Genomic DNA, 20,233 nt, shown 5'->3' with positions numbered 1-20,233 from the left:
AAGAAATGGGAATACCAGACCACTTTACCTGTCTCCTGAGAAACCTACATGCAGGACAAGAAGCAACAGTTAGAACTGGACATGGACCAATGGACTGGTTCAAAATTGAGAAAGGAGTACGTCAAGGCTGTATATTGTCACGCTGCTTATTTAACTTATATATAGAGTATATCACGTGAAATGCTGGGTTGGAAGACTCACAAGCTGGCATCAAGATTGTTGGGAGAAATATCAACCTCAGATATGCAGACCATACCACTTTAATGTCAGAAAGAGAAGAGGAACTAAAGAGTCTCTTGATGAAGGTGAATGAGGAGAGTGAAAAGCTGTCTTAAAACTCAACATTCAAGAAACGAAGATCATCATCTGGTCCCATCACTTCATGGTAAACAGATGGGGAAAAAGTGGAAACAGTGACAGATCTTTTTTCTTGGGCTCCAAAATCACTGTGGATGGTGACTGCAGTCATGAAATTGAAAGACACTTGCTCCTTGGAAGAAAAGCTATGACAAACCTAGACAGTGTATTTAAAAGCAGACATCAGTTTGCCGACAAAGGTGTGTATAGTCAAATCTATGGTTTTTTTCAGTAGTCATGTATGGATGTGAGAGTTGGACTATAAAGGTTGAGCACTGAAGAATTGATGATGTTGAACTGTGGTGTTGGAGAAGACTCTTGAGAGTCCCTTGGACAGCAAGGAGATCAAACCAGTTAATTCTAAAGGAACTCAACCCTGAATATTAATGGGATGGACTGATGCTGAAGCTGAAACTCTAATATTTTGGTCATCTGATGTGAAGTGTCGATTCATTGGAAAAGACCTTGATGCTGGGAAAGATTGAGGGCAAGAGGAGAAGGGGGTGACAGAGATGAGATGGTTGGATGGCATCGCTGACTCAACGGCCATGAGTTTAAGCAAGCTCTGGAAGTTGGTGATGGACAGGGAAGCCTGACATGCTGCAGTTCTTCGGGTCACAGTTAGACACAACTTAGCATTTGAACAACAACAATGATTTCTTTGCTGTGCACAAGCTTCTAAGTTTGAGTAGATCACATTTGTTTACTTTTGCTTTTATTTCTTTTTTTTATATATACAGTTCTTTTTTTTTTCATTTATTTTTATTAGTTGGAGGCTAATTATTTTATAATATTGTAGTGGTTTTTGCCATACATTGACATGAATCAGCCATGGATTTACATGTGTTCCCCATCCTGATCCCCCCTCCCACCTCCCTCCCCATCCCATCCCTCTGGGTCTTCCCAGTGCACCAGCCCTGAGCACTTGTCGCATGCATCCAACCTGGGCTGGTGATCTCTTTCACACTGGACATGTTTCAATGCTATTCTCTCAGATCATCCCACCCTCGCCTTCTCCCACAGAGTCCAAAAGTCTGTTCTATACATCTGTGTCTCTTTTTCTGTCCTGCATATAGGGTTATCATTACCATCTTTTAAAATTCCATATATATGCGTTAGGATACTGTATTGGTATTTATCTTTCTGGCTGGCTTCACTCTGTATAATGGGCTCCAGTTTCATCCATCTCTGTTTACTTTTGCTTTTATTTCTTTTGCCTAGTGAGACTGACCTAAGAAAACATGCTGCAATTTATGTCAGAGAATGTTGCCTATGTTCTCTTCTGGAAGTTTTATGGTGTCATGTCTCATACGACTAAGCGATTTTGAATTTATTTTTGCGTAAGGTGTGAGGAAGTGTTGTAACTTCACTGATTTACACACAGCTATGTAGTTTTCCCAGTACCACCTGCTGAAGAGACTGTCTTTACTCTGTTGTATATTCTTGCCTCTTTTGACAAAGATTAATTGACCACAGGTGTGTGGGTTTATTTCCAGACTCTCTTATATTCCATTGACCCATATGTCTGTTTTTTGCCCAACACCATGCTATTCTGATTACTGTAGCTTTTTAAGATTGTCTGAAGTCTAGCAGTATTATGCCTTCAGCTTTGTTCTTTTTCCTTAGGATTGCTTTGGAATTCTGGGTCTTCTGTGGTTCCATAAAATTTTATGATTAGTTGTTCTAGTTCTGTATAAAATGTCATGGGTAATTTGATAAGGTTCACATTAAATCTGTAGATTGGTTTAGGTAGTATGGCCATTTAAACAATATTAATTCTCCCAATCCAAGAGCATGAGATAGCTTTCTGTTTCTTTGAGTCACTTTCAGTTTCCTTTATCAATGTTTTATAGTTCTCAGCATATAAGTATTTCACCTCTTTGGTCAAGTTTATTCTTTGGTCAAGTATTTTATTTTTTTGACATTTTATTTTAATTAATTAATTTGGTGGCTTGTGGAATCCTTGACCAAGGATTGAACCCAGGCCATGGCAGTGAAAGCCTGTAATCCTAACTATTAGGCCACCAGAACTCCCTGACATAATTTTAAAAAGGACATTAAAAAAATTTTTTCCATTCTGATATTTCATTGTTAGTATAAAGAAATGAACAGATTTCTTTATGGTAATCTTGTATCTAGCTACCTTGCTGAATTTATCAGTTCTAGCAGTCTTTGTGTGGAGCCTTTAGGGTTTTCTATATATACAGTATCATATCATCTGCATATAATGAGAGTTTTACCTTTTCTCTTCCAATCTGGATACCTTTTATTTCTTCTTATCATTTCATTTTTTTTTTTTGCTTTGTAAACAGTAGAGTTTTATACAAATATAAAGTTATGCACCTTCAACGCTCTCACTCCAATAAAGACACTCATTCAATTAAATAAAACATCTTCAAAAATTTTTAACAATGTATAAATACAGTCACAAAATAACCCATTGATTAAAACAAAGTTTACAGTACCTAGGACAGAATTCACAGATGCCTACAGTATTTTGCAGATTGTTACATATGTTGTTTTAAGAAATACCATTAATACAAATGCATGATTTACAATATCCCTATCACAGCAAGACAAAAAAATAGATTCATAAAATAAAATGTCTTTTAGGCATTTACAATGCCAAGTATCGAAATAATTATTCTCACTATGACATAAGAATAATACTCTTTAAGTGGAGAAAGACTTCATTAGGCCGAGGACCACTGAAGAGCTTCTGGGAGTTTCAAAGTAAAATCTGGCTATTCTCCCCCCAAAATAAGTAGAACAGCAGCAATCCCTAGGAATCCCATGAAAATACACTATTAATGTTCCTGTTATGTTAACTGGGTCTTGCAATACAAGACTCATCAATAAGCCAAATTTTAGAAACTAGTTAACACCAACAGCCCAAGTGTGGTTTTTACCTGCCTGTGAATGCCTAGGATAAGAAGTTTCACCATGAAGTATATATTAAATGTAAAATTAACCATTATTTCTAACGTACACATTAGCCAAAGTGCTCACTCTTACCATGGAAGCAAAAACTTCTAAAATAATCTACAGAAACAGTAGGTAAACACAGAGAGTTTTGAGATCGACTAAGAACATCCTTCTGTGTTCTATGAACCAAGACGCAAAGGTCTCCATTTACATGGACATGAACACAAACACTTTAAGACACAGCTATCTCACAAGACTATGGACAGACACCTATGTATACCATAAACCAAATGCTGACAGTGTTTCTAGCCATACCACAACTTCAAGGCCCAGGTGCTAAAAAGATGACAATATGAAAACTACTTTTCCTTTTTCTTAAAGTAAATTTTAAAATGAAAAAACAAACCCCACACTCCTCTTTGCAATAGCTTCTGAGTTCTGAAGTTTCAGTCGAGACGCCCCCTGGGCGGTTCCCCGTGAAAAAAGCACGCAGGCTTTCACTCTCCTGAGGTGGTCTGAGTGTCGCCAGTTGTTTGTCTTAAAAACTGCCTCCCAAGGTACGAGGTGGCCATGCTGGTTAGGTTCTTCCTGCTTCCCACTTTGCACCTGATGTAGCCATACAGGTTGGCCCCTTGCAGCACCACGCCCATGATAACCACCGCCAACCGCTTTACTCTGACAGAGAAGAGGGCACTGAAGGCAAAGACCACCCACAGCACAGGACAGGAACGAGTCCCAACCAGAAGACCCTTGATTCAGCCTCGGAGACGGTCTTACCCTCTTGGGAGGAGGCCTTCCGGGACTCAAACACCCAATGGCTTTTTCCATCTTCATCAATATGATTCCACCAGCGCAGGCCAACCATTAGTCTACCTGTGACATTCTTGACTGCCCCAAAGTCACATGACAACAACAAGATAATTGTCACCATACAGGCAATAAAGCTGCTGCTGAACAATTCACAGAGAAGATAGACTATAATTGTACTGACTCGAAAGAATAAATGGAAAAATGATGCCACTGGGTGTCTGATTTTGGATTTTTTCGATCTGTTAGTTGTCTCCTCTTCCGCGTCAAACAGTGAAACATCTTCAGTGTCGTCATTACTGTCCTGCTGCAACATGACGGCTCCGCGCCAACCCCACTTCCGGGAGCCACGTCAGCGCCGCAGCCGCGGGGAGGGACCTAACCAACGCAAAAACCACTCCACCAGCCAGGAAGAGCCGAAGTTAACCTCTTATCATTTCAAAAAACCAACTCTTAAGGCCCAGGAATAAACCCATGCACCTATGGGTACCTTATTTTTGACAAAGGAGGCAAGAATATACAATGGGGCAAAGACAGCCTCTTCAATAAATGGTGCTGGGAAAGCTGGACAGCTACATGTAAAAGAATGAAATTAGAACACTTCCTAACACCATACACAAACAGAAACTCAAAATGGATTAAAGACCTAAATGTAAGACCAGAAACTATAAAACTCTTAGAGGAAAACATAGAACACTCGATGACATAAATCAAAGCAAGATCCTCTATGACCCACCTCCTAGAGTAATGGAAATAAAAACAAAAGTAAACAAGTGGGACCTGATTAAACTTGAAAGCTTTTGCACAGCAAAGGAAACTATAAGCAAGGTGAAAAGACAACCCTCAGAATGGGAGAAAATAATAGCAAATGAAACAGCTGACAAAGGATTAATTTCCAAAATATATAAGCAGCTCATACAACTCAATGCCAGAAAAACAAACAACCCAATCAAAAAGTGGGAAAAAGACCTATAATAGACATTTCTCCGAAGAAGACATACAGATGGCTAACAAACACATGAAAAGATGCTCAACATTTCTCATTATTAGAGAAATGCAAATCAAAACTACAATGAGATAACACCTCACATGGGTCAGAATGGCCATCATCAAAAAGTCTACAAACAATAAATACTGGAGAGGGTGTGGAGAAAAGGGAATGCTCTTGCACTGTTGGTGGGAATGTAAATTGATACAGCCACTATGGAAGATGGTATGGAGATTCATTAAAAAACTAGGAATAAAACCACCATATGACCCAGCAATCCCATTCCTAGGCATATACCCTGAGGAAACCAAAATTGAAAAAGACACACGTATCCCATTGTTCATTGCAGCACCAGTTACAACAGCTAGAACATAGAAGCAACCTAGATATCCACTGACAGATGAATGGATGAAGAAGTTTTGGTACATATACACAATGGAATATTACTCAGCCATAAAAAGAATGCATTTGAGTCAGTTCTAATGAGGTGGATGAACCTAGAACCTATTATACAGAGTGAAGTTAGAAGAGAAAGATAAATATCTCATTCTGATGCATATATATGGAATCTAGAAAAGTAATACTGAAGAATTTACTTACAGGGCAGCAATGGAGAAACAGACATAGAGAATAGACTTGTGGACATGGGGAGAGGGGAGGAGAGGGTGAGATGTATGGAAAGAGTAACATGGAAACTTATATTACCATGTGTAAAATAGATAGCCAACAGGAATTTGCTGTATGGCTAAGGAAACTCAAACAGGGTCTTGGTATCAACCTAGAGGGGTGGGATGGAGAGGGAGATGGGAGGGAGTTCTAAAAGGGAGGGGATGTATGTACACCTATGGCTGATTCATTCCCTGGTGGCTCAGATGGCAAAGCATCTGCCCGCAGTGCAGAGACCTGTGTTTGGCCCTGGATGGGGAAGATCCCCTGGAGAAGGAAATGGCAACCCACTCCAGTATTCTTGCCCGGAAAATCCCATGGACAGAGGACTCTGGTAGGCTACAGTACATGGGGTCGCAAGAGTTGGACACAACTGAGCAACTTCACTCTTCATGGCTGATTCGTCTTGAGATTTGACAGAAAACAACAAAATTCTGTAAAGCAATTATCCTTCAAAAACAAAAAAGAACCAGCTCTCGATTTTATTAATTTTTTCCTATTGTTTTTAAAATCTCTACTTTATTTCCTCTCTGATTGACAGGGTATGGTGAACGGTGTCGGATTCTTGATCTCCAAAGATTTAGCTTCGGGACCATAGACCAGGCTTGATTACTCAGGAGCCTTTGCATAGCAGAGTTTTTATTAAAGTAAGAAAAGGGACAGAGAAAGCTTCTAACATAGACATCAGAAGGGGGACGGAGAGTGCCCCCCTGGCTAGACTTAGCAAAGGGAATTATATACTTTTTAAATTGGTTATTACAATAAATCAAAAGCCTGTCTCAAGGTTGAAAGATCTTACTAGACCCAGTCCCCAAATTTACATTTTAAGATGACAGGATTAGAACTAACAATAGAAAGATTTTACCAAACCCACTCCCATAATATACATTTTAAGATAACAGGATTAGTCAGAAGGCTTTCAAGGAGAAACAGTCCTCAAGCAGGATACATGGTTGTTAAATAATCCTTGGTACAGAGTGTAAACTGAGTTGTTTGTTGTGTAATCATTAGTTCCTGGCTTAAAGAAAAAAATGTTTTATGTGACTAGACTAAGAATGTAGAGAGAGAGAGAAAAAAATTTTGTCCTCTCCTCCTTGAGAACCCCAGACCCCTCTCTCCTCCTCAGGGACCCTGGACTTCTTATCAACCTGCCTAGGAATTGACTTTCTCATGATCTTTATTATTTCAAATACTTCCTTCTGCTTACTTTAGAGGACTTCACTGGCAGTCCAGTGGTTAAGACTCTGCTTCCACTGCAAGGGGCATGGGTTCAATCCCTGGTCAGGGAATAAGATCTCACAAACTTCCCAAGTAGCTCTAGTGGCAAAGAACCCACATGCCAATGCAGGAGATGTTAAGAGACACAAGTTTGACCTGTGGGTTGGGAAGATACTCTGGAGGAAGGCATGGCAACCCACTCCAATATTCTTGCCTGGAGAATCCCATGGACAGGGTAACCTGGTGGGCTGTAGTCCAGTGGGTCACAGGGTCGGACATGACTGAGGGACTTAGCAGCAGTCGCAGCTAATTTGAGATTTTGATTGTTCTTTTTCTAATTCTTTTAGGGGTAGGTTATGTTGTTTGCAAATTTTCTTGCTTTTTGAGGAAAGTCTCTATTGCTCTGAATTGTTCTATATTCCCTCTTTCGGAATGCTTTCGCCGTAGATATTGTATGGTTGTATTTTCATTGTCATTTGTCTCAAAGCATTTTTTAATTTCCTCATTGACCCATTGGGTTTTTAATAGGGTATTGTTTAGGCTCCGTATAATCATTTTTTTCTCATTTCTTTTTCTGTGGTTGATTTCTAGTTTCATGCTATTGAGGTTAGAAAAGATGCTCGAAATGATTAAATTTATCTTAAATTTCTTAAGGCTTGTTGCCTATCCTAGAGAATATTCCATGTGCAATTGAAAAGACCATGTATTCTGTAGGTTTTTAAAAATTCAATATCCTAAAAATATCAATTAAGTCTAACTGTTCTACTGTGTCATTTAGAATATGTTACCTTACTGATTTTCTGTCTGGAAGATCTGTCCACTGATGTTGGTGGGGTGTTAAAAGTCTCCTACTATTATTGTATTGAATTCCTGTCAATTTCTCCCTTATGTCTGTGTTTGTTTTATGTATTTAGGTGCTCCTATATTGAATGCATATATGTTAGTAAGTGTAATATCTTCTTCTTGTACTGATCTTTTTATCATTATATAGTAGTTTTCTTTATGGTCTTTGTTTTAAACTCTATTTTGTCTGATATGAGTATTGCTGTCCCCACTTTGCTGTCATTTCCATTTGCATGAAGTATCTTTTTCCACCTCCTTACCTTCAATCTGTGTGTGTTCTTCACCCTACAGAGGGTCTCTTGAGGCAGCACATTGTAGGCTTTTCTTTTATCATCCAACTTGCCATTCTATGTCTTTTGATTGGAGCAGTTAGTCCATTGACATTTAAGGTGATTATTGGCAGACATATATTTATTGTCATTTTAAACCTTGTTTTCCAGTTGATTTTGCATTTCTTCTTTGTTCTTTTTTCCTTTTAGGGTTTGATGGTTTTATTTTATGCTTGTGTTCTCTTTTTGGTTTTTGTGAATCTATTGTACGTTTTTGATTTGTGATTACCTTGCTTTTCTTTTTTTTTTTCCATTTATTTTTATTAGTTGGAGGCTAATTACTTTACAACACTGCAGTGGTTTTTGTCATACATTGAAATGAATTAGCCATGGATTTACATGTATTCCCCATCCCGGTCTCCCCTCCCACCTCCCTCTCCACCCCATCCCTCTGGGTCTTCCCAGAGCACCAGGCCTGAGCACTTGTCTCATGCATCCAACCTGGGCTGGTGATCTGTTTCACCCTAGATATACACGTTTCGATGTTGTTCTCTTGAAACATCCCACCCTCGCCTTCTCCCACAGAGTCCACAAGTCTGTTCTATACATCTGAGTCTCTTTTTCTTTTTTTGCATATAGGGTTATCGTTACCATCTTTCTAAATTCCATATATATGTGTTAGTATACTGTAATGGTCTTTATCTTTCTGGCTTACTTCGCTCTGTATAATGGGCTCCAGTTTCACCCATCTCATTAGAACTGATTCAAATGAATTCTTTTTAATGGCTGAGTAATATTCCATGGTGTATATGTACCACAGCTTCCTCATCCATTCGTCTGCTGATGGGTATCTAGGTTGCTTCCATGTCCTGGCTATTATAAACAGTGCTGCGATGAACATTGGGGTGCACGTGTCTCTTTCGGATCTGGTTTCCTCAGTGTGTATGCCTAGAAGTGGTATTGCTGGGTCATATGGCAGATCTATTTCCAGCTTTTTAAGGAATCTCCACACTGTTTTCCATAGTGGCTGTACTAATTTGCATTCCCACCAACAGTGTAAGAGGGTTCCCTTTTCTCCACACCCTCTCCAGCATTTATTGCTTGTAGACTTTTGGATAGCAGCCATCCTGACTGGCGTGTAATGGTACCTCATTGTGGTTTTGATTTGCATTTCTCTGATAATGAGTGATGTTGAGCATCTTTTCATGTGTTTTTTTGCCATCCGTATGTCTTCCTTGGAGAAATGTCTGTTTAGTTCTTTGGCCCATTTTTTGATTGGGTCATTTATTTTTCTGGAATTGAGCTGCAGGAGTTGCTTGTATATTTTTGAGATTAATCCTTTGTCTGTTGCTTCATTTGCTATTATTTTCTCCCAATCTGAGGGCTGTCTTTTCACCTTGCTTATAGTTTCCTTTGTTGTGCAAAAGCTTTTAAGTTTCATTAGGTCCCATTTGTTTATTTTTGCTTTTGTTTCTAAAATTCTGGGATGTGGGTCATAGAGGATCCTGCTGTGATTTATGTCGGAGAGTGTTTTGCCTATGTTCTCCTCTAGTTTTATAGTTTCTGGTCTTACATTTAGATCTTTAATCCAAAACCAGACAAAGATGCCACAAAAAAAGAGAACTACAGGCCAATATCACTGATGAACATAGATGGAAAAATCCTTAACAAAATTCTAGCAAACAGAATCCAACAACATATTAAAAAAATCATACACCAAGACCAAGTGGGCTTTATCCCAGGAATGCAAGGATTCTTTAATATCCACAAATCAATCAATGTAATACACCACATTAACAAATTGAAAGATAAAAACCATATGATTATCTCAATAGATGCAGAAAAAGCCTTTGACAAAATTCAACATCCATTTATGATTAAAACTCTCCAGAAAGCAGGAATAGAAGGAACATACCTCAACATAATAAAAGCTATGTATGACAAACCCACAGCAAGCATCACCCTCAATGGTGAAAAATTGAAAGCATTTCCCCTGAAATCAGGAACAAGACAAGGGTGCCCACTCTCACCACTACTATTCAACATAGTTTTGGAAGTGTTGGCCACAGCAATCAGGGCAGAAAAAGAAGTAAAAGTAATCCAGATAGGAAAAGAAGAAGTGAAACTCTCTCTGTTTACCTTGCTTTTCAGGTGTGTTAACCCATTACTATATCTACTTGCTTTAGACTGATAGTCATATAAGCTCAAACGCGGTCTTAAAAAAACCTACATTTTCTTAAAAAAAAAACCAAAACTACATTTTCTTATGTCCCCACCCATCATTTTATGATTTTGATGTCTTCTTTTAAAACTTCATGTTTATCCTTTTGTTGTTCATTAGGTTATAATCACGCTCACAATTTTTAAAAATTTTTATTTTAAAAAAACCTGTGTAGTGGCTTATTTAAGTGATTTACTTTTTGTTTTATTAATTATATTGGAGTATAGTTGCTTTACAATGTTGTTTTAGTTTCAGGCATATAGCATAATGATTCAGTTACACATATATTCATTCTTTTTCAGATTCTTTTTCCACATGGGTTATCACAGAATACTGAGTAGTGTTCCCAGTGGGTCTTATTATCTATCTTATGTATTGCAGTGCACATATGTTAATCTCAAGTTCTTTTTATCCCCCCCCTACCCCAGGTTTCCCTTTTGGTAATCATAAGCTTGTTTTCAAATCTGTGAGTCTGTTTCTTTTTTTAAAAATAAGTTAATTTATAACATTAAAAATTAGACTCCACATGAGTGGTGCATGCCTGCTAAGTCACTTCAGTTGTATCTGACTCTGTGTGACCTATGGACTGTAGCTCGCCAGGTTCCTCTGTCCATGGGATTCTCCAAGCAAGAATACTGGAGTGGGTTGCCATGCCCTCCTCCAGGGGACCTTCTGAACCCAAGGACAGAAGTTGCATCTCGTATGTCTCCTGCATTGGCAGGCGGGTTCTTTACCACTAGTACCACCAGGGAAGGCCCCACATGAGTGATATCATATTGTATTTGTCTTTCTCTCTTACCTCACTTACTATGATAATCTCTAGCTCCATCCATGTTGCTACAAATAGTATTCTTTAGTTCTTTTTAATGGCTAAGTAGTATTCCAGCGTATATATGTACCACATCTTCTTTTAAGTGATTCATTTTCTTATTGTGATTTTCTTTTTCCTGTAGGTTTTTCTTTTCTATTTAGAGAAGATCTTTTAATATTTCTTTTAGGATATGTGTAGTATTGTTGTATTCTTTTAATTTTTGTCTGAGAAATTCTTTATCTCTCCTTCTGTTCTAAATGATAACCTTGCTGGGTAGAATATCCTAGGTTGTAGGCTTTTACCTTTCAGGACTATGAATATATCTTGTCACTCCCTTTGGCCTGCAACATTTCTGTAAAGAAATCAGCTGATAGACTAGTAAGTTCCCTTGTGATTAATGTTTTGCTTTTAATATGCTTTTCTCTTGCTGCCTTTAGAATTGTCTCTTTAACTTTTGCCATTTTATTATAATACATCTTGGTGTAGGTCTATTTGGGCTCATCTTCTTTGGGTTCCTCTGTGCTTCCTGTACCTGGACATCCATTTTCTTCTTTAGGTTTGGAAATTTTTCAGCCATAATTTCTTCAGATACATTTTCAATCCCCTTTTCTCTTTTTTTCTCCTTCTGGGATCCCTAGTATGTATAGATTGGCTTGCTTTTATATCATCCCTTAGGTCTCATATACTGCTTTCATTGAAAGTTTTTTGTGCATTTGCTGTTCTAATTGGGTAATTTCTATTACTGTATGTTCCAGATCACTTATTCATTCTTTTTTTTTTTTTTTTTTTTTTTTTTTTTTTTTTAATTTTTATTAGTTGGAGGCTAATTACTTTACATCATTACAGTAGTTTTTGTTATACATTGATATGAATTAGCCATGGATTTACATGTATTCCCCATCCCAGTCCCCCCTCCCACCTCCCTCTCCACCCGATCCCTCTGGGTCTTCCCAGTGCACCAAGCCCGAGCACTTGTCTCATGTACCCAACCTGAGCTGGTTATCCGTTTCACCCTAGATAATACACATGTTTCAATGCTGTTCTCCTGAAACATCCCACCCTTGCCTTCTCCCAGAGTCCACAAGTCTGTTCCATACATCTGAGTCTCTTTTTCTGTTTTGCATATAGAGTTATCGTTACCATCTTTCTAAAGACCATATATATGTGTTAGTATACTGTAATGGTCTTTATCTTTCTGGCTTACTTCGCTCTGTATAATGGGCTCCAGTTTCATCCATCTCATTAGAAGTGATTCAAATGAATTCTTTTTAATGGCTGAGTAATATTCCATGGTGTATATGTACCACAGCTTCCTCATCCATTCGTCTGCTGATGGGCATCTGGGTTGCTTCCATGTCCTGGCTATTATAAACAGTGCTGCGATGAACATTGGGGTGCATGTGGCTCTTTCAGATCTGGTTTCCTTGGTGTGTATGCCCAGAAGTGGGATTGCTGGGTCATATGGCAGTTCTATTTCCAGCTTTTTAAGAAATCTCCACACTGTTTTCCATAGTGGCTGTACTAATTTGCATTCCCACCAACAGTGTAAGAGGGTTCCCTTTTCTCCACACCCTCTCCAGCATTTATTGCTTGTAGACTTTTGGATAGCAGCCATCCTGACTGGCGTATAATGGTACCTCATTGTGGTTTTGATTTGCATTTCTCTGATAATGAGTGATGTTGAGCATCTTTTCATGTGTTTGTTAGCCATCTGTATGTCTTCCTTGGAGAAATGTCTGTTGAGTTCTTTGGCCCATTTTTTGATTGGGTCATTTATTTTTCTGGAGTTGAGCTGGAGAAGTTGCTTGTATATTTTTGAGATTAATCCTTTGTCTGTTGCTTCGTTTGCTATTATTTTCTCCCAATCTGAGGGCTGTCTTTTCACCTTGCTTATAGTTTCCTTTGTTGTGCAAAAGCTTTTAAGTTTCATTAGGTCCCATTTGTTTATTTTTGCTTTTATTTCTGAAATTCTGGGATGTGGGTCATAGAGGATCCTGCTGTGATTTATGTCGGAGAGTGTTTTGCCTATGTTCTCCTCTAGGAGTTTGATAGTTTCTGGTCTTACATTTAGATCTTTAATCCATTTTGAGTTTATTTTTGTGTATGGTGTTAGAAAGTGTTCTAGTTTCATTCTTTTACAGGTGGTTGACCAGTTTTCCCAGCACCACTTGTTAAAGAGGTTATCTTTTTTCCATTGTATATCCTTGCCTCCTTTGTCGAAGATAAGGTGACCATAGGTTCGTGGACTTATCTCTGGGCTTTCTATTCTGTTCCATTGATCTATATTTCTGTCTTTGTGCCAGTACCATACTGTCTTGATGACTGTGGCTTTGTAGTAGAGTCTGAAGTCAGGCAGATTGATTCCTCCAGTTCCATTCTTCTTTCTCAGGATTACTTTGGCTATTCGAGGTTTTTTGTATTTCCATACAAATTGTGAAATTATTTGTTCTAGTTCTGTGAAAAATACTGTTGGTAGTTTGATAGGGATTGCATTGAATCTATAGATTACTTTGGGTAGTATAGCCATTTTGACAATATTGATTCTTCCAATCCATGAACATGGTATATTTGTCCATCTATTTGTGTCCTCTTTGATTTCTTTCATCAGTGTTTTATAGTTTTCTATGTATAGGTCTTTTGTTTCTTTAGGTAGATATACTCCTAAGTATTTTATTCTTTTTGTTGCAATGGTGAATGGTATTGTTTCCTTAATTTCTCTTTCTGTTTTCTCATTGTTAGTGTATAGGAATGCAAGAGATTTCTGTGTGTTAATTTTATATCCTGCAACTTGACTGTATTCGTTGATTAGCTCTAGTAATTTTCTGGTAGAGTCTTTAGGGTTTTCTATGTAGAGGATCATGTCATCTGCAAACAGCGAGAGTTTCACTTCTTCTTTTCCTATCTGGATTCCTTTTACTTCTTTTTCTGCCCTGATTGCTGTGGCCAAAACTTCCAAAACTATGTTGAATAGTAGTGGTGAGAGTGGGCATCCTTGTCTTGTTCCTGATTTCAGGGGAAATGCTTTCAATTTTTCACCATTGAGGGTGATGCTTGCTGTGGGTTTGTCATATATAGCTTTTATTATGTTGAGGTATGTTCCTTCTATTCCTGCTTTCTGGAGAGTTTTAATCATAAATGGATGTTGAATTTTGTCAAAGGCTTTTTCTGCATCTATTGAGATAATCATATGGTTTTTATCTTTCAATTTGTTAATGTGGTGTATTACATTGATTGATTTGCGGATATTAAAGAATCCTTGCATTCCTGGGATAAAGCCCACTTGGTCATGATGAATGATTTTTTTAATATGTTGTTGGATTCTGTTTGCTAGAATTTTGTTAAGGATTTTTGCATCTATGTTCATCAGCGATATTGGCCTGTAGTTTTCTTTTTTTGTGACATCTTTGTCTGGTTTTGGAATTAGGGTGATGGTGGCCTCATAGAATGAGTTTGGAAGTCTACCTTCTTGTGCAATTTTCTGGAAGAGTTTGAGTAAGATAGGTGTTAGCTCTTCTCTCAATTTTTGGTAAAATTCAGCTGTGAAGCCATCTGGTCCTGGGCTTTTGTTTGCTGGAAGATTTCTGATTACAGTTTCGATTTCCTTGCTTGTGATGGGTTTGTTAAGATCTTCTATTTCTTCCTGGTTCAGTTTTGGAAAGTTATACTTCTCTAAGAACTTGTCCATTTCTTCCAAGTTGTCCATTTTATTGGCATAGAGCTGCTGGTAGTAGTCTCTTATGATCCTTTGTATTTCAGTGTTGTCTGTTGTGATCTCTCCATTTTCATTTCTAATTTTGTTAATTTGGTTCTTCTCCCTTTGTTTCTTAATGAGTCTTGCTAATGGTTTGTCAATTTTGTTAATTTTTTCAAAAAACCAGCTTTTAGCTTTGTTAATTTTTGCTATGGTCTCTTTAGTTTCTTTTGCATTTATTTCTGCCCTAATTTTTAAGATTTCTTTCCTTCTACTAACCCTGGGGTTCTTCATTTCTTCTTCCTCTAGTTGCTTTAGGTGTAGAGTTAGGTTATTTATTTGACTTTTTTCTTGTTTCTTGAGGTAGGCCTGTAATGCTATGAATCTTCCCCTTAGCACTGCTTTTACAGTGTCCCATAGGTTTTGGGTTGTTGTGTTATCATTTTCATTCATTTCTATGCATATTTTGATTTCTTTTTTGATTTCTTCTATGATTTGTTGGTTATTCAGAAGCGTGTTGTTTAGCCTCCATATGTTTGAATTTTTAATAATTTTTTTCCTGTAATTGAGATCCAATCTTACTGCATTGTGGTCAGAAAAGATGACTGGAATGATTTCAGTCTTTTTGAATTTACCAAGACTAGATTTATGGCCCAGGATGTGATCTATTCTGGAGAAGGTTCCGTGTGCACTTGAGAAAAAGGTGAAGTTGATTGTTTTGGGGTGAAATGTCCTATAGATGTCAATTAGGTCTAGCTGGTCCATTGTGTCCGTTAAAGTTTGTGTTTCCTTGTTCATTTTCTGTTTAGTTGATCTATCCATAGTTGTGAGTGGGGTATTAAAGTCTCCTACTATTATTGTGTTACTATTAATTTCCTCTTTCATACTCGTTAGCGTTTGCCTTACATATTGCGGTGCTCCTATGTTGGGTGCATATATATTTATAATTGTTATATCTTCTTCTTGGATTGATCCTTTGATCATTATGTAGTGTCCATCTTTGTCTCTTTTCACAGACTTAATTTGAAAGTCTATTTTATCTGATATGAGTATTGCGACTCCTGCTTTCTTTTGGTCTCCGTTTGCGTGGAATATTTTTTTCCAGCCCTTCACTTTTAGTCTATATGTGTCCCTTGCTTTGAGGTGGGTCTCTTGTAGACAGCATATATAGGGGTCTTGCTTTTGTATCCATTCAGCCAGCCTTTGTCTTTTGGTTGGGGCATTCAACCCATTTACATTTAAGGTAATTATTGATAGGTATGGTCCCGTTGCCATTTATTTTGTTGTTTGGGGTTCACTTTTATACCACCTTTCTGCGTTTCCTGTCTAGAGAAGATCCTTTAGTATTTGTTGAAGAGCTGGTTTGGTGGTGCTGAATTCTCTCAGCTTTTGCTTGTCTGTAAAGCTTTTGAGTTCTCCTTCATATCTGAATGAGATCCTTGCTGGGTAGAGTAATCTAGGTTGTAGGTTATTCTCTTTCATTACTTTAAGTATGTCCTGCCATTCCCTTCTGGCCTGAAGGGTTTCTATTGATAGATCAGCTGTTATCCTTATGGGAATCCCTTTGTGTGTTATTTGTTGTTTCTCCCTTGCTGCTTTTAATATTTGTTCTTTGTGTTTGATCTTTGTTAATTTGATTAATATGTGTCTTGGGGTGTTTCGCCTTGGGTTTATCCTGTTTGGGACTCTCTGGGTTTCTTGAACTTGGTTGGCTATTTCCTTCCCCATTTTAGGGAAGTTTTCAGCAATTATCTCCTCGAGTATCTTCTCATGGCCTTTCTTTTTGTCTTCTTCTTCTGGGACTCCTATGATTCGAATGTTGGGGCGTTTCACATAGTCCCAGAGGTCCCTGAGGTTGTCCTCATTTTTTTTTATTCTTTTTTCTTTTTTCCTCTCTGCTTCATTTATTTCCACCATTTTATCTTCTAAGTCACTTATCCTATCTTCTGCCTCTGTTATTCTACTCATGGTTCCCTCCAGAGTGTTTTTGATCTCATTTATCTCATTATTAATTTTTAATTGATTTTTTTTTATTTCTTCTAGGTCCTTGTTAAACATTTCTTGCATCTTCTCAATCTTTGTCTCCAGGCTGTTTATTTGTAACTCCATTTTGTTTTCAAGATTTTGGATCATTTTTATCATCATTATTCTAAATTCTTTTTCAGGTAGGTTCCCTATTTCCTCCTCTTTTGTTTGACTTGGTGGGCTTTTTTCATGTTCCTTTAGGTGTTGGGTATTTCTCTGCCTTTTCATCATGTTTAGATTGCTGTGTCTGGAGTGGGCTTTCTGTATTCTTGTGGTCTGAGGTTCTTTTTTATTGTGGAGGTTTCGCCCAGTGGGTGGGGTTGGACGATTAGTTTGTCAAGGTTTCCTGGTTAGGGAAGCTTGTGTCAGCGTTCTGGTGCGTGGAATTGGATTTCTTCTCTCTGGAGTGCAATGGAGTGTCCAGTAATGAGCTTTGCGATGGGTCTCTGTGTTAGGTGTGACTTTGGAGAGCCTGTATGTTGACACTCAGGACTATGTTCCTGCGTTGCTAAAGAATTTGCGTGGTATGTCTTGTACTGGAGCTTATTAGCTCTTGGGTGGTGGTTGGTTTTGGTGTAGGTATGGAAGCTTTGGGATGGTCTCTTATTCCTTAATGTTCCATGTGGTCAGGAGTTTTCTGGTTTTCTCAGGATTTGGGCTCAATTCTCCTGCCTCTGGATTTCAGTTTTATTCTTCTAATAGTCTCAAGGCTTCTCCAACTATACAGTACTGATAATAAAACTTCTAGGTTAATGGTGAAAAGATTCTCCACCGTGAGAGACAACCAGAGAGGTTCACAGAGTTACATGAAGAATAGGAGAGGGAGGAAGGAGATAGAGGTGAGCAGGAGGAGAAAAAGGGGACTCAAGAGGAGAGAGACAGATCTACGCAGTTATCTGTTCCCAAAGTGTTCTCTGTAGCCCAGACACCCACAAAGATTCAGAGTTGGATTGGGAAGAGAAGGGGAATGGAGGAAGTAGAGGTGTTCTGAGGGAGAATAACAAAGATTGAAAATCTAGTGTAGAGGTTAGACTCTTTGAAGTACAATATTTAAAAACAAAAACACAAAAAAATTTAGAACTGTATATGAAGTTCAGTTTAAAAATAGGGTTTCTCTCTCTCTCTCTCTTTTTTTTTTGTGTGTGGCTATAGTGAAATGAAAATGAAAGTTAAGGAATAATAGAGGAGTATTAGAGGACTCTAAAAGGAAATAGGAGAGAAAAACAAGAAAAAGAAAAAAAAAAAAAAAAAGAAACGAAAAAAAAATTTTTTTTTTTCCCCAAATAAAAAAATCGTAAAAATATATATGAAAATGAAAGTTGAGGAGTAATGGGGGAGTAATAGGGAATTATAAAAGAAAATGAAAGAGAAAAAATAAAAAATTAAAAAAAAAAAAAAAAAAAAAAAGAAAGGGAAAGGAAAAAAAAAAATTTTTTTTTTTTTAAATTAAAAAAAAAATGTACATATATATCTAGGAATTTCTCTGAGGTTGTTGCGGTCAGCGTAGGTTCAGTTCAATTTCAGATAGCTCCTCTTTCCAGCTTACACTTCTCGATATCTGTAGGTCCCTTCCCTTGTAGCCGGTGTTACCTTCAGGGATTTTAATCTGTTGCACCGGTCCTTTCTGAAGCGGTTCCCTTTGTTTATTTGGCTTCTGTTTGCTGTCTCTTTGGTGTCTAATTTCCGCCCTGACACAGGCGGGCGGAGGTGATCTCTTATTTAAGTTCTCTAGTTCAGTTCAGTCCTGCTACAGGGAGGGCGGGGCGCTGCAGACAGATACCGCTCTGTGTGGATAGCGCTCACCGTGTTCCGGCCACACTGGGTTTCCTCCTCTCACGGGTGTCTGTGCTTTCGCCGTCTACACTGCTCAGGCTCCCGGCTGCTCCACATGGAGCGGGCCCTGCGTTGAGTGCGGTTCCAGCCTTCGGGTACTCCACAAAAGCGCAGATTCGGTTGCTCCTGCGTTTACACTTATTCATTCTTCTGCACTATTTGGTTTGCTGTTTATTGCCATTAGCTCAGTTTTCATCTTGGCAGGTGAGTCTAATTTTGATCTGCTCTTTATAATTCTAATTCCTTGTTATAGTCATATGCTTTTTAAATTGATAGCCTTTATTATTTCCTTCAATATTTTTATTACCTCCTTTTTGAACTTGCAGTCTCATGGACTGGAAAGGACTGTTACATTGTTCTTTCCTGGGAATTATCCTGACCTTTTAATTGGGAGTGGTTCCTCTGCTTCTTCATTTTACTTATATTTCTCTCTATGTGTGCTAAGTTGACCAGTCATGTCCAACTCTTTGTGACTTCATGGACTGTAGCCTGCCAGGCTTCTCTGTCCATAGGACTCTCCAGGCAAGAATACTGGAGTGGGTTGCCACTCCCTTCTCTGGGGGATCTTCCTGACCCAGGGATCAAACCCAGGTATCCAACACTGTGGGCAGATTTTTTGCCATCTAGGAATTTAGGAGAAAGTTATCTATTGTGGTCTTGAAGAGCTGTTTTTATGTGGGGACCACCCCTGTGTAGCCTGCCTGAGCCTAATGTTTTTGATGTGAGGGCTATTCATAGTATGGATACCCTCCACAGCTTTTCTCAGTGTGGGCTGGCTGTTATTCTCTTGACAGGGGGGGGTGTGGTTAATATTGCAGTGATGACAGCTGCGCTGGATGTTGAACAGGGCCTCCTCTTTGCTCTGTGGTTGTCATATCCCTGTCAGGGGCAGAGTCTGTTCCCCAGTTGTTGGGGTAGAAGCCCCCAGATTTGGTTCTAAGTGGCAGTATGAGGTGGGTGGGACGGGAGTGCTCCTGCTGGGAGAGGAGCTACTAAGTATTCCTTTGCAGGAGCTGTGGTGTTGCCTGTCACTTGTGTGAGCTCACAAAGTACACTGTCGGCCTTATCTCAGCTGTGGGAATCTGCCTGGATGTCCCTCAGGTACTGTGCCCACAAAGCTGCTGATGCACTTACATCCAGCTGCTGGATCCACTGTAGTTGTACACCACTGTACCCATCCTGTGAGCTATAGGAATCAGCCCAGACTGCAGCCCCATTTCTTTGTGTGTGTACCCACAAAGCCTGCCACTGCTAATGCTGGACCCCCGCCAGCCATGGGAGCACCAGTAATCTGCTCGGATGTCCTGTAGCCCCTGCACTTACAAAGCCACCAGTGGCGCAAATCTGCCCAAATCACACAGTCACAGGGAACTGGCTCAGATTTCAGCCCCAGCTTTGCCTACGAGAAGCCTGCTGGTGCTCGTGCGCTCCCACAGCTCCTGGAGGCAGGCCCTTAGCCATGTGAACACGTGGAGAAGGAGGCTTCTGTGGTGGTGCTTTCCCCCTCTCTTTGCCTGTGTGTTAACAATAAGGCTGCTATGGAGGACCTGGCTCCATTCTGTGCAAATCCCTGGTTGTG

The 20,233-nt window shown here is 38.9% G+C and overlaps 1 pseudogene; it reads right to left on the bottom strand.

Moving 5' to 3' along the window:
• Positions 1-2,639: 2,639 nt before the first annotated feature.
• LOC110140082 (Golgi apparatus membrane protein TVP23 homolog B pseudogene) lies at positions 2,640-4,511 on the bottom strand (annotated as a pseudogene).
• Between the last annotated feature and the right edge of the window lie 15,722 nt (positions 4,512-20,233).

This window comes from Odocoileus virginianus, chromosome 31 (genome assembly GCF_023699985.2).
Source record: "Odocoileus virginianus isolate 20LAN1187 ecotype Illinois chromosome 31, Ovbor_1.2, whole genome shotgun sequence".
Lineage (NCBI taxonomy): Eukaryota > Metazoa > Chordata > Mammalia > Artiodactyla > Cervidae > Odocoileus > Odocoileus virginianus.
This window is presented reverse-complemented; position numbering and strand designations above follow the sequence as displayed.